Below are 16,220 nucleotides of genomic sequence, written 5' to 3'. Positions count from 1 at the left end.
GGAGGTGGTGTTATTTGAACAGAAACCTTCATAAGTAAGGAAAATGAAAAATACAAGAGCTGAGAGAATTTGGGCCCTAAACAGGGAAGTATCAAGAAGGCTAGTATGGCTAATGTTAGAAGGAAAAAGGGAAAGAGGATCGTGGAATAAAAAGTAATAGCTGGTAAAATAATAAGGAAGAAGAGAAGGAAAATGAGGAGGAGAAGAATGGCTTTATTGATCATTCATCTGGCACTTTGCTACCTACTTTATTCTTACAATCTCATTTGACTTTTACAACTGCTTTATGAGGGGGGCAGTTTTTCTAAATCCCTATGTTATAGAAGGAACCAAGGTTTAAAGGGACAAGGTAACTTGTCCAAGTTCTCACCAATGACAATATTCATTCAGTTTTTCATATTTATCTCCATCCTTGTCCATACCTAGACATACTCTTTGCATTATTATCATCATATTGCTACACCTTGCATGTTTATTTCATATTTGATGGTTTCCCTCTATCTCCAGAAAGGGCCACAAACTAAAATTAGATAAGCAACACTTGGCCCATGATATGTCTTGTTTAGTCAATATGGTGCTATATTTTCTTTTACTATTTTTTTAGCATCTTAGTAATATCTGAACAATTACCTAATTGTGTCTCCATGAAATATTTAAATTTTTTTTCCATCCCTTTTCACTATAGCATTGTGTAGACATCTTTGGGCATGTAGCTCTTTCACTTAGGGGGATATTTTCTGTCATTAGATTTTTAGGAGTGGAGATAATTACATGAGCATATTCACTCTGCAAAAATTACTGTGTATATGTGTGATTTCTATGCTTTTCTGTTCATGTGTTGTGCTTGACTAAAAATGAGCCAAATGTGGTAGCACATGTGGGAAATCCCAGTTACTCAGGAGACTGTGAGATGAGGAGAACCATTGAGCCCCTGGTTTTGAGTCCAGCCTGGGCAATATAGTAAGATTTTCACATAAATATATTTTTACATTAATATAGATATTTTAGATTATACATACAGATATTTTAGATTAGTGACATTATAGATTAGAGATATTTATATAGAGATATGAAAATATCTATATATATATGGAGAGGAAGTGGGATTAATAGGTGAAAATGTATAAATATTTTTTCATTTGACGAAGAAATATTTCTATAATCTTTATTTCAATAGATTTGGTAAAAAGAAAAAAATCAGTTTTTTCCTCCACATTTTAAAATCATTAATGCTAATCACTAATGATGGAGATGTTTACAGTTTACAGTGAAGCATCAATCTTTCATTCATTTTATAAGTTTTAATGGTTCAGGGCTACTCAAATGTGTAATCTCTAAAAAACAATCTCTGGATATCTCTGGTTAGGCACTTTAACAACTAATTTTATTGGTACATTTAAGGTATACAATATAATGACATTCATTGTTGGAAATGTGCACCTTTACATAATCATCGTTCTTATTTTTCCCCTTTCCCCTGCCTTCCCTTTAACCCTTCCCTCCCTCCCTATCTACAAAGACTTTGCTTCCAATTGTTTGCATTTTTTGATATTAATTCCATTACCTTCTTTCATTTCACCTACCCCTCCCATTTCCCCTTCCTCTTTGTGCCTTTTCTTCCTATTTCACATTATCTATTATACCTTTTAGTTCTTATTTAGACATTCAGTTTCTAATACTAGAGAAACTATTCAGTATTTACACATGTGTCCTATTGATTTCACTTGAGTATTGCCTCAATGTGTATCCATTTAGCCATAAATGTCTCTAATTTCTCATTTTTTATGACTGAGTAATACTCTATTTAAATAATTTTTTTTTCTTTATCCAGACTCCAGTTGATGGCCAAATGGGGTGCTTCCAAGTTTTAGCTATTACAATTGTGCTGCTATGAACACAGGTGCACATATATCTCTGTGGTATGATTCTTTTCATTTTTGTGGGAAGATTCTGGTCAGTGGAATAGCTGGGTCAAATGGGGCTTTCAATCCTAGTTCTTTGAGGTATCTCCATACTGATTTCCATGGTGGTTGCACCATTCTAGACTCCCTCCAGCAATAGAGCAGGGTCCCTCTTTCCCCACAGCCCCACCAGCATTTGTTATTGGTTGATTTCATGATAGTAGCCATTCTTTCTGGGGTGAGGTGGAATCTCAGTGTTGTTTTTATTTGCATCTGTCAAATGACCAGTGATGTTGAACATTTTTTCATATGTTTATTTGCTGTTTCTACTTCTTTGAGAAATGTCTGATGCCCATTTTTGGATTGGGTCTTTAAATTTGGAAGGTCTGATTTTTTTTTAGGTTCTTTATATATTCTTCATAGTACACCTTTGTCTGAGTAACAGCCAGTGAAACTTTTTCCCACATTGTGGGTTGTCTCTTCATACTGTTGGTGGTTTCTTTTGCCTGTGCAGAAGCTTTTTATTAGAATTTTTTTTTGTACCAGGGCTCGAACTCGGGTCCTTGTGCTTGCAAGGCAGGAAGCAGAACCACTGAGCTAAATCCCCAACCCTTAGAAGCTTTTTAATAAAAAGTGATCCCACCTGTTGACTGTTTATGCTAGTTCATGGTAACTGAGGTTTTGCTCATAAAATCATTTCCTAAACCAGTCTTTAAAAGTTCTACCTAACCTCTCCTCCAGCCAGTTTAGTGTTTCTGTTCTAATATTTAGATCTTTAATACATTGCAATTTTAGTTTAATGTATTGTGAGACATATAGATCTAGTTTTAATCTTTAGCAAGTTGAAACCCAGTTTTTCCAGCACCATTTATTAAAGAGGCTATCTTTCCTACAGTGAGGGTGCTTGGTGCCTTTGTCAAAGATGAGGTAGCTGAGTGTGTCTAGAGTTGTTTCAGCATGTTCTAATCTGTTCCACTGGTCCTCAGGTCTGTTTCTTTGCCAGTACCATGCTGCTTTTTTTTTCAGCTTTAATTGAGTTTATTGGTACATTTTAGGGATACAGTACAGTTACATTCATTGTTGGGATCTTGTACCTCTACATGACAAGTCTTGATTCTCATTTTTTCCCCTTACCCCTGCCCTCCCTTCACCCCCTCCTCCCCTCCCCATCTACAAACACTTTATTTTCATCTTTTCATTATCTCACATTTTTTTCTTTTCCCTTATTACCCTTCCCCTACCCATCCCACCTTCCCTACACGTTTAGCTCCTTTCTTCCCATTTATAAATGTCAGTAATCTTATTAGGATCTTACCCATGTTTATAGCGGCACAGTTTGTAATAGCTAAATCTTGGAAACAGCCCATTTGCCCATCCATTGGAAACTGGATAAAGAAGATGTGGTTTTTCTATAAAATGGAATATTACTCAGCCATAAAGAATGAGAAAATAGATTCATTCATAGGAAAATGGATACATATTGAGGATATACTCCTAAGTGAAATAAATAAGTCACACATGTGTAAATACTGAATAGTTTCCCTGGTGTGAATAATCTGCTTTTTTTTTTTTAAATAATCACAGCTTTGTAGCATAGTTTCAAGTTGGGGATTGTGATACCCACTACCTTGTCTTTGTTGCCTAGAATTGCTTTTGCTATTCTAGGTCTCTTCTTCCAAATGAATTTTTGGATTGTTTTCTCCAGGTCTGTGAAGTATGCTGCTGGAATTTCCACTGGGATTGAATTGAGTCTATACAGCAGCGTTGGAAGCATGGCCATTTTCACTATGTTGATTCTTCCTACCCAGGATTAAGGGATGTCTTTCCATTTTCTGATATTCTCTTCAATCTCTTTTTTCAGAGTGCTAAAGTTTTCAGGGTAGAGGTCTTTGATTTCTTTTGTAAGGTGGATTCCTAGGTATTTCAAAGGTTTGGATGCTATTGTGAAAGGAATTGTTTGCCCAATTTCTCTCTCAGTGAGTCTGTTTTTTTGTGTGTACAGAAAAGCTACTGGTTTTTGTGTGTTGAGCTTGTATCCAGCTAATTTGCTGAATTTGGCTTTTAAGCATAGAAGACTTTTGGTGGAGTTCTTGGGGCCTTCTGTATAGAGTATCATGTCATCAGCAAATAATGACCATTTGACTTCTTCATTTCCTATCTTTATTCTTTTCATTCTCTCCTTTAATTGCCGTGGCTAATGTTTCCAAGACTATATTGAACAGGAGTGGTAATACTGGATATTCTTGCCTTGTTCCTGATTTTAGTGTGAAGGACTTCAGTTTTTGACCATTTAATATGGTATCATCCTTTGGTTTTTCATAGATGGCTTTCATCAGATTGAGGCAGAGACCATCTATTCCAATTTACTGTAGGGTTATTATCATGAATGAATGTTGGATTTTGTTGACTGCTTTTTCTGTATCTATTGAGGCGATCATATGGTTTTCGTCCTTGGCTCTATTTATTATCTTTATTAAGTTTATTGGTACATTTTAGGTATACAATAAAGTTACATTCATCACTAAGTTCTCGTGCCTTTACAAAGAATTAACTTGGTTCTTATTTTTCCCCATTTCCCAGCCCTCCTTTCACCTCCATTTGTTCTTTTCCCTTTCCCCTCCCCCTTCTCTACTCTTTTAGACTTTTCTTCCCATTACACAGTATAAATTATACATTTTTATCTTTATTCACACCTAGATTTTCACACCAGAAAAACTATTCCATATTTACACATGTATAACATTAAGTTCACTTTAGAGTATGGCCTCAATGTGTATCCACTTCTCTATAAATATCTCTAGTTTCTTGTTCTTTATGGCTGAGTATAGTATTCCATTTTATATATTAAAAAAAAACATTTTCTTTATTCTGTCTCCAGTTGATGGGCAATTGGGCTGTTTCCAAATTTTAGCTATTACAGACTGTACCGCTATAAACATGGGTGAGCATATACCACTGTGGTATGATTCTTTTAATTCTTTTGGGAAGATATCCAGCAGAGTAATAGCTGGGTCAAATGGGACTTCTATTCCTAGTTGTTTGAGGTATCTCCTTATTGATTTCCACAGTGGTTGCACCAGTCTGAACTCCCATCAACAATGGAGAAGGGTTCCTATCTCCCCACAACCCTGCCAGCATTTTTTATTGGTTGATTTCTTGACAGCAGCCATTCTTTCTGGGGTGAGGTGGAATCTCAGTGTTGTTTTCACCTGTATCTCTCAAATGACGGTGATGTTGAACATTTTTTCCATATGTTTATTTGCTGCTTTTACTTCTTTGTCTGAGAAATGTCTGTTCATTTCAGAGGCCCATTTTTAAATTGGGTCTTTATATTAGGGGGTTTGATTTTTTAAGTTCTTTATATAGTTTAGATAGTAGACCTTTGTCTGAGGAACAGCTGGTAAAAATTTTTTCCCACATTGTGGGTTGTCTCTTAGCTCTGCTTGTGATTTCTCTGGCAGTGCAGAAGCTTTTTAAAAAGATGAGATCCCAATTATTGATTCTTTGTGTTAGTTCCTGTGCTACTGAGGATTTGTTCATAAAGTCTTTTCCCATGATGGTATCTTCAAGAGTTCTACCTAACTTATCTTCCAGAAAGTTTACAGTTTCTCTTTTAATATTTATATCTTTAATCCAATTGGATTTTAATTTAGTGCATGATAAAAGATATGGGTTCAGTTTTCCCCCCATTAAGTTTATCAGTACACTTAAAGCAAACAATACAGTTACATTCATCATTGGGATCTTGAACCTTTACATGGTATGTTTTGGTTCTTATTTTTCCCCATACCCTTGACCTCCCTTCACCTGCTGCACCCTTCCCTATTCACAAAGATTCTATTTCCATTTTTTTATTTTTTTCACATTTTTCTTTTTCCTTGTTTCCTGAAATAAGGTTCAAGTGGAATAATCTATAGTGTGAAATAGGAAGAAAATGGCTAAAGGTGTAGCTTTAATCTTAGACAAGTTGAAATCCAGTTATTCCAACACCATTTATTAAAAAGGCTATATTTCCTCCAGTGAGGATGGTTGGCTCCTTTGTCAAAGATGAGGTATGTGAGTATGTCAGGAGTTGTTTCTGCATATTCTAAACTGTTCCATTGATCCTAGGGTCTGTTTCTTTGCCAGTACCATGCTGTTTTATCACAGTAGCTTTGCAATATAGTTTCCAGTTGGGTATTGTGATACCCCCTTCCTGTCTTTATTGCCTAAAATTCCTTTTGCTATTCTAGGTCTCTTCTGGTTTCAAATGAATTTTTGGATTGTTTTCTCTAACTCTGTGAAATATACTGTTGGGATTTCAATAGGGATTGTGTTGAATCTGTATAGCAGGTTTGGAAGTATGGCCATTTTCACTATATTGATTCTTCCTACCCAGGAACAAGGGTTGTCTTTCCATTTTCTTCTATCCTCTTCAATCTCTTTTTTTTCTCAAGATAGAGGTCTTTTGTGTCATTTGTTAGACTGATTCCTAGATATTTCACTTTTTTGTATGCTATTGTGAAAGAGATTGTTTCCCTAATTTCACTCTCAGTGAGTCTGTTATTTGTGTACAAGAAGGCTACTGATTTTTGAGTGTTTATCTTATATCCAGCTACTTTACTGAATCTGTCAGTTAAGTCTAGAAGTCTTTTGGTGGAGTTTTGGGGTCTTCTATGTACAGTATCACATAATCAGCAAATAATGATAGTTTTACTTCTTCTTTTCCTATCTTTACTGTTTTTATTTCTTTCTCTCATCTAATTGCTGTGGCTAATGTTTCCAAAACTATATTGAAGAGGAGTGGTAATAGTGGACATCCTTGTCTTGATCCTGATTTTAGCTTGAAGGTTTTCAGTTTTTGATCATTTAGTGAGGGATTCCAGGCAGTTTAGTATCAGATTGTTCCATCTAATTTTCCTTTGGGGTTGCCTTAGGTGGTCTGGAAATCTGGTTTTAGGATTTGTTTCTGTCTTCTTGTTTCAAAAGATGCAGCCTGCTGTGCCTTTGTTGAGGCAACGTTTTCCTCACCCAGTGGTCTTCAATTCTGAGCAAGCCACCAAGAGGCCTTTTCTGTGCTTCTCACCAGTACACCAATCCCTGCATTCAGAATAGCGGTCTTCTGGATCCCTGAGCTCACCTGTTGTCTGGGTGGGCTTCTGGCTGGGGCCTGAGCACACTTGGGGTTATCTGGGTGTGCCTCTGGCTTGACCTCTATGTACCTATTCTCTGAGAGGGCCTTTGACTGGGGGCTGTGCTCCCCAGTTCCTGTTTTCTGAACAGGTTTCTGGCTATAATTTCTACCAGAGAGAGTATAGGGGCAAGCCTTGGACTGAAGCTTGTGTGCCTATGAAGCTCTTTTCCAGGTGGGCCTTTGGCTGGGTGGATATGCCTGATCCTCTGGGGTTGGGGGTGATCCCTGGCTGTGATCTACCTGTAGCCAGGCTGGTCTGAAGGACACTGCTGCTCCCTGGGATCTGCAGGAACTCACTGATGCTATGGGTCAGGTCTTTGTCTATCTCTGGTTAGATATGGTGGCATATGAAAAGTATAAGTAATTCATTCCTGCTCTGCTCAGAGGTTAGTAATTACAATGCAATATATACAAATTTTAAATGTTAACTAATATTTCTTTAGCAATTTAGAGCTTGCAAAGTGCTTTTACATTCATTATCTCAAATGATTCATGTGAATTAGGCAATTCGTTGAACATCTCTCTTCATTTATCAGATGAGAATAGTAGATTTCAGTGGAGTTTCACAAGCTCACATAGGTGGTAAAGTTTATACTCAAATGCAACCTCGGAACTTCAAGTGTTGGAGAGTTGAGCTGCTTCAGGTCCCCCAACATCCAATGTGAGTGGGCTTCTCACCTCCTCTCATGAGATTATCAGACTGATTCCAGCATCCATGAGATCCCTAAATCACCTCAGTCCCTACAGAACTCTATGTCTTCTTTTTGTTGAAACCAGGCTTGCTTTCCTTATTCATTGCCAATGTTGGCAATTTTCCCATTCTCTTCCTTCTACCTTTTGTTTCTGTCATCATTTTTTTTATTTATTAATTTTATTGAGTTTATTGGTACATTTTAGGGATACAGTACAGTTACATTCATGGTTAGGATCATGTACCTCCACATGGCAAGTCTTGATTCTCATTTTTTCCCCTTACCTCTGCCCTCCCCTCACTCCCTCCTCCCCTCCCCATCTACAAACACTTTATTTTCATATTTTCATTCTCTCACATTTTTTTCTTTTCCCTTTTTGTTCTTCCCCTACCCATCACACCTTCCCTACACCTTTAGCTCCTTTCTTCAAATTTCTAAATGTCTAATGTAATCTTATTAGAATCTTAAGCATTGTTGCAGATTATTCACACCAGGGAAACTATTTGGTATTTACACATGTGTGACTTATTTATTTCACTTAGGAGTATATCTTCAATATGTATCCATTTTCCTATGAATGAATCTATTTTCTCATTCTTTATGGCTGAGTAATATTCCATTTTATAGAAAAACCACAACTTCTTTATCCAGTTTCCAACGGATGGGCAAATAGGCTGTTTTCAAGATTTAGCTATTACAAACTGTGCCGCTATAAACACGGGTGCACATACTTCTCTGTGATATGATTCTTTTAGTTCTCTTGGAAAGATACCCAGCAGAGGGATGGCTGGGTCAAATGGAACCTCCAGTCCAAGCTCTTTGAGGTATCTCCATATTGATTTCCATAGTGGTTGCACTAGTCTGCACTCCCACCAACAATGGAGGAGGGTTCCTTTCTCCCCACAACCCCGCCAACATTTGTTATTGTGTGATTTCTTGATAGCAGCCATTCTTTGTGGGGTGAGGTGGAATCTCAGTGTTGTTTTCATCTGCATCTCTCGAATGACCAGTGATGTGGAACATGCTTTCTTATATTTACTTGCTACTTTTACTTCTTTGTCTGAGAAATGTCTGTTCATTTCAGATGCCCATTTTTGAATCGGGTCTTTATATTTGGGGGGACTGATTGTTTTGAGTTCTTTATATATCCTTGATAATAGTCCTTTGTCTGAGGTACAGCTGGTAAAAATTTTTTCCCACATTGTAGATTGTCTCTTAGTTCTGCTAATGGTTTCTTTTGAAGTACAGAAGCTTTTTAGTAAGATGAGATCCCAGTTGTTGATTCTTTCTGCTAGTTCCCGTGCTACTGAGGATTTGTTCATAAAGTCTTTTCCTATACCAATGTCTTCCAGAGTTCTGCCTAACTTACTTTCCAGCAAGTTTAATGTTTCTGTTTTAATATTTAGATCTTTAATCCATTTGGATTTTAATTTAGTGCATGGCGAAAGATAAGGGTCTAATTTTAATCTGTGGCAGGTTGATATCCAGTTTTTCCAACACCATTTATTAAAGAGGCTATCTTTCCTCCACTGAGGATGGTGAGCTCCTTTGTCGAAGATGAGGTAGCTGAGTACATCTGCATTTGTTTTTGTGTCTTCCAGTCTGTTCCATTGATCCTCAGGCCTATTTCTTTGCCAGTACCATGCTGATTTTATCACAGTGGCTTTGTAGTATAGTTTCAAATTGGGAATTGTTACACCTGGTGCCATGTGACTGTTGCCTATAATGGCTTTTGCTATTCTAGGTCTCTTGTGGTTCCAAATGAATTTTTGGATTCTTTTTTCTAGTTCTGTGAAATATAGTGTTGGAATTTCAATTGGCATTGCATTGAATGTATATAGCAGTTTCGGTAGTATGGCCATTTTCACTATGTTGATTCTTCCTACCCAGGAGCAGGGGATATCTTTCCATTTTTTTATATCCTCTTCGATTTCTTTTTTCAGAGTGCTGTAGTTTTCAGTGTAGAGATCTTTTGTTTCTTTTGTTAGATTGATTCCTAGATACTTCATTTTTTTGGATGCTATTGTAAAAGGAATTTTTTCCCTTATTTCTCTTTCTGTCTGTCTGTTATTTGTGTATAGAAAGGCTATTGATTTTTGGGTATTCACCTTGTATCCAGATACTTTACTGAATCTGTCAATTAAGTCTAGAAGTTTTTTGGTGGAGTTTTTTGGATCTTCAATGTAGAGTATCATATCATCAGCAAATAATGATAGTTTAACTTCTTCCTTTCCTATCTTTATTGCTTTAATTTCTTTCTCTTGTCTAATTGCTGTGGCTAATGTTTCCAGAACTATATTGAAGAGAAGTGGCGATAGTGGGCATCCTTGTCTTGTTCCTGATTTTAACATGAAGGTTTTCAGTTTTTGGCCATTCAATATGATGTTGGCTGATGGTTTTTCATAAATAGCCTTTATTAAATTGAGGTATAGACCATCTATTCCAATTTTTTGCAGGGTTTTTATCATGAATGGGTGTTGAATTTTATCAAATGCTTTTTCTGCATCTATTGAGAGGATCATATGGTTTTTGTCCTTGACTTTGTTAATATAATGTATTACATTCACTGACTTTCGTATGTTGAACCACCCTTGCATCTCTGGAATAAATCCGACTTGGTCATGATGGATGATCTTCTTAATAATCCTCTGTATTCTGTTTGCTAGTATCTTATTAAGGATTTTTGCATCTATATTCATTAAGGAGATTGGTCTGTAGTTCTCCTTTTTGGTTGTATCTTTCTCTGGTTTGGGAATCAGAGTGATACTTGCTTCCAGGAATGAATTTGGAAGTATAGCTTCTCTTTCAATTTCATTGAAAAGTTTGAAGAGTAATGGTAGTAGTTCTTCTCTAAATGTCTTGTAAAATTCAGCAGTGAATCCATCAGGGCCTGGGCTTTTCTTTGTTGGTAAGTTTTTAATTACATTTTCAATTTCACTGATTGTGATTGGGGTGTTTAAAATGTTTTTATCTTCTTCGTTCAACTTTGGTAATTCATAAGTATCTAGAAATCTGTCCATTTCTTCTGTGTTTTCCATTTTATTAGAGTACAGGTTCTCAAAGTAGGTGTTCATGATCCTCTGGATTTCTTTCGGATCTGTTGTGACTTCGCCTTTTTCATTCCTAATTGCATGGATCTGAGCCTTTTCTTTCCTTTTTTTGATAAGATTAGCTAAGGGTTTGTCAATTTTATTTATTCTTTCAAAAAACCAGCTCTTTGTTTCATTTATTTTTTGTATCGTTTTCTTAATTTCAATTGCATTGATTTCTGCTCGGATCTTTATAATTTCCTCTCTTGTTCGAGCTTTGGGTTTTTCTTGCTCTTGTTTTTCTAGGAGTCTAAGTTTCATCGTTAAGTTGTTTATTTGAGCCCGCTCTGTTTTCCTAGTGTGGGCATTCAATGTTATGAATTTTCCACGTAGAACTGCTTTCATTGTGTCCCAAAGATTCCTGTATGTTGTATTGGCATTCTCATTTATTTGTAAAAACTGTCTAATTTCTTCTTTAATTTCCTCTGTAATCCATTGATTGTTTAGGAGAGTGTTGTTCAGTTTCCATGTGCTTGTGAAGTTTCTATAGTTTCTTGTGCTATTGATGTCTAGTTTGATTGCACTATGATCTGATAATAAACAGGGGATGACTTCAATTTTTTTGCATTTATTTAGACCTGTTTTGTGAGCCAGTATGTGGTCTATTTTGGAGAATGATCCATGTGCAGCCGAAAAGAATGTATATTCTGGTTTTTGGGGGTGGAATACTCTATAAACATCTATTAAGTCCATGTGTTCCAAAGCTTGGTTCAGTTCTATTATTTCATTGTTGATTTTCTGCCTAGTAGATCTGTCAATTTGTGATAGTGGGGTATTTAAATCCCCCACTACAATTGTATTAGTGCTTATTTGGTTTTTCATGTTACTTAATATTTGTTTTATATAGTTGGGGGCATTTATATTTGGTGCATATATGTTTATGATTGTCAGCTCTTCCTCTTGAATTGTTCCCTTTACAAGGATGTAGTGTCCTTCTTTGTCTCTCTTAATGAGTTTTGGTTTGAAATTTACTTTATCTGAGAATAAGATTGCTACCCCTGCTTTTTTCTGGACTCCTGACGCATGGAGAATTGTTTTCCATCCTTTCACTTTCAGTCTATGGACTTCCTTTTGCACTAGGTGTGTTTCTTGTATACAACATATTGTTGGATTTTGCTTCTTAATCCATTCTGCCAATCTGTTTCTCTTGATTGGTGAATTGAGGCCATTAACATTGATGGTTACAACTGATATATTTTGACTTATTCTTGTCATGTTTTTGTCCATTTGTTGACTCTTTTTACTTTTTCTCCCATCTCCTTTTAGTTTCTTGCCTTGCCTATTTGATTTGGTCTGTTGGGCCTCATGTTATTGTGAATTTCGTTGTCCTTTTCTAGGATATTGTTTAGAATTCCTTGCAGTGCTGGTTTGGTGTTCATGAAATTTCTCAGGTGCTCTTTGTCGTGGAAGTATTTTATTTCCCCATCTATTTTGAAAGAGAGTTTTGCAGGATACAAAAGTCTAGGTTGGAGATTCTTTTCTTTTAGGACTTGGAATACCTCACTCCAGGCTCTCCTTGACCTAAGGGTTTGTGTTGAAAAGTCTGCTGTGATTCTAATGGGCTTCCCTTTGCATGTGATTTGTTTCTTTTCTCTTACTGCTTGTAGTATTTTGTTTTTCTGTTGGATTTCTGGAATCTTGATTATTATATGTCTAGGTGTAGATTTTTTTTGATCGTGGCTAGTTGGGGTTCTATATGCCTCACTTATCTGTATGTCTAATTCTTCCCTTCTGTTTGGGAAGTTTTCTGTCATTAATTCTGTGAAGAGCTTTTTTATATCATTTGTGTTTTCTCCTGTTTTTTCATGAATTCCTATCAGTCTTATGTTATTTTTCTTTGTATCGTCTAGGAGTTGTTGGATTGATTTCTCATGATCCCTTACTGTTTTTAATAGACCTCTTTTTTCACGGTCACTGACTGCTATCCTATCTTCTATATCTGAAATTCTATCTTCGCAATCTTTTATTCTGTTTCGTACACTTTCAATAGAGTTTTTAATCTCCTGGATATCTGTTTGAATCTGTTTTATGGATTCCATTTCTTTCCTCTGTTGGGCATTCATTGTTTCCATGTCTTTCTTATGCTGAGTCTTCATGGCTTCTATCACAGTCTTGAGCTCATCTATTTTTTTCTCAGTTTCTGCTCTAGAGTCTCGAATCATGACTTCTATTTTGCTCATCATCTCTCTGGCTAGCTGGGAAATTATTTCTGATTTGAATTTTTCTAGAGCCTGATTGATCAATTTTGTTACCTCCTGTGCTATGGGTCCAGGGAGTCCTGTTGGTTCACTATCAGACTTTTCATCCTCATTTGTCCTACTATTTGCTATTGGTGAACTGGATACTTGTTTTTGTGTCTTGCTTAAGTGTTTTCTCATTTTTATTTTTATTGTTGGGTTGTCCTTCTTTAATTTCTGGGTATTACTTAAATCTTCCTAATATAGTTGCGTTTTAGCTTTTGAGTTTCTAATGACTCATAGACATCTTCATTTTCATAATATCAGAGAAAACAACTCTTTAAATCAATCACAACTCTTTATCCCAATTGATACATTCAGCAGCCCAATAGGATCAGGCACAGCTTGCCAACTGACCACTTGTGGTAGTCATTAATGTATCACCTTTAACTCATGTGAATTAAATTAATTTCAAGAAGCAGCCCATAGTATGTTTGCAGTGAATATGCTTTTCAATATAGCATCTTTTCTGTCATCATTTTTGACCTCAGGATTCTTGGCCTCTCTTGTTTCAGGCAGCCTCATATCCAGTGATCATTTCCTCTCCCTACTGAAGTTGCATATTCCTATCATCACACCCTTGACCTTGTCAGCCTGAATGACCTCTGACCTCTGACTTCAGTCTTTCTACTCTATAACCATCCCTTCATACTCTTTTACTATAGTTATTCCACCAAAATTATTCCAGCTCTTTTCCTCTTCATGGTGACCTTCAGTACTTTCACTTTATCATCATGATAATAACCACTCATTCCCCTTATATCCTCTGTCTGCACTTCTTACCTTCTCCAAAGTTATATTTTATGGTCCATTATCTTCACCATTATATTGCAAATACTCTTGGACTTTCTTTTCTCCTCTTCTTTGTTGGAAAAACCCTAATGGTTAAGCCTAGTAATAACTTATACCATGCGCAAACCTCACCTGAGTTCTCTATATTCATCTCATTGACTTTCTCTCCTGCCATTATACTCTTCCCTTTCCTACAATCTCTTTCTACCTCTATGGATCATTCTTGTCAGGAGAATACATGGCTTACTATATCCTATCCCAAACAAGAAACTTCACTGATGTTTACATCCTCCTCTGGTCATTCCTGTCTCAATCCTTCCTTTGATCTCTATTTCTATCAAAATTTCTTGAAAGACTTATATTATTGCTGTTTCTATTTTTGCACACTCTCAATCCACTCCTCTTGTGACTGTCCTCAGTACCACCTGCAATGTTATCAATTATCCTCATATGGCCAATTATCCTTTGTGTGTATGTGTGTTCTTTTCTTTCGTTGAGGTGAAATTCACTTAATATGAATTAACCATTTTAAAGTAGAGAACTCAGTGTCTATTTGTGCATTCACAATATTGTACAACCATTTCCTTTACCTACTTCCAAAATATCACCATAATCCCAATAGGAAAACCCATATCCATTAAGCAGTTACTCTTCATACCCCTCTCCCAATCCCCTAAAAACCACTAACCTAAATTATGTCTCTATGGATTTACCTATTCTGGAGATTCCATATACTGTAATTGGAATCATACAAAACATGAAATTTTTGTCTGGTTTCCTTCACTTAGCACAGTGTTTTGAAGGTTCATTTGTGTATTAGGTTTCTGTTGCTGAGACATAAAGAACTTCAAAAAGGAAGGATTTATTTTGGCTCACAGTTTTAGAGGTTTCAGCCCACAGTTGGCCAACTCTATTGCTCTTAGGCCTGTGGCAAGGCACAAACATCATTGTGGAGGAGCATGGGGGTGGAAAGTTGTTTATGACATAGCAGCTGAGAGAAGCAGACAAGGTAAGAGAGCCACAATAAAGGGGCTAGAGACCAAATATAGTCCCCAAGGTCACACCTGCATGGTGCACACCTGCATGGCCCACTCCTGTCAACTAGGCTCCACCTCCTGTTTCCATCATCTGCTGATGATGTCATCATATTATAATCTCACCAGTGGATTAACCCACCAAGGAAGTTAGATCGTGAATGGTTCAATCACTTCACATAGAGTCCAAAGCAACTGAGCCTTCAACTCAATAAGTCTTTTTGGACATTTGGATGCCAGTCATGATAATCTGAATTGTAAGATGTATCAATATTTCATTCAATTTTATAGCTGAACAAACAATATCACACTGCACAGAATATTATAGTTTATCCATTCACCTGTTTATGCTATCCATTCATCTGTTAATGTTTATCCATTCAATCCAGTTAACTATTCCCTCCTTAAAACCCTTCCTCTGTTTCATTTGGTGATATCACCTTCTCCAGGTCTTTTTCCAATCACACAGGTTGCTTTTTCATAGTCTCTCTGTAACTCTTCTTTCTCTCCCCTTGGCCTCTATACTAATGAGTAGCCTAAACTTTAGTCTCAGAACCTCCTTTTTTGCCCTCTCTTCACTCTGCCTATGTGAAAAGTCACTGCCACCTAGTCCCAAGTCATCTGAGGATTTCCTGCATTTCCAGTCTAAGCTGTGATATTCTGGTAGGGTAGGTGTATTAGTTGCATTTTGACTTGAGATATTTTCAACTTGGTATCGGGATATTACCTCATCATAAGTCAAAAAGCATCCGTGGTAACATCACCATTGATGATAAGGGAACTCAAGAAGTGCTGTTTGCACGTGTCATAACCTACAATTTCTGAATTTTCTTTATGTGTCAGGCTTTACACCAAGCCACACCCTCATATCATCCCATTAAATTCTTACAACCCTATGCATAGATATTACTATTATTCTCATTTTACAGAGGAGGAAATGGAAGTACACAGAAAGCAAATAACTTTCACACTGCTACAGTTTGTAAGTGGTGAAGTGAGGATTTAAATCCCAGCAGTTTCACCACAGGGCTTGTTCTTTCCATCTCTAAGATATGGACTTTGGGTTAAGAGAGACCAGGATTGACTCTTAGCTCTATCCTTTACTCACTGTGTGACCTTGGGTCAGTTAGTTAACTCTATAATTTTAATGTTGCTATTCCCCCAAAATTCATGTTGAAAATAAATACCTAATGCATTAAGTCTTAGGGGCTTTGGAGAAGTGGTTATATCATATGGCTCTGCCCTCATGAATGGGACTGTTTCTTATACAGAAGCAATTGCTTCCACCATGTGGGTATATAC

Source organism: Fukomys damarensis, unplaced genomic scaffold, assembly GCF_012274545.1.
Source record: "Fukomys damarensis isolate Sample0158 unplaced genomic scaffold, DMR_v1.0_HiC HiC_scaffold_37, whole genome shotgun sequence".
NCBI classification, from domain to species: domain Eukaryota; kingdom Metazoa; phylum Chordata; class Mammalia; order Rodentia; family Bathyergidae; genus Fukomys; species Fukomys damarensis.
This window is presented reverse-complemented; position numbering follows the sequence as displayed.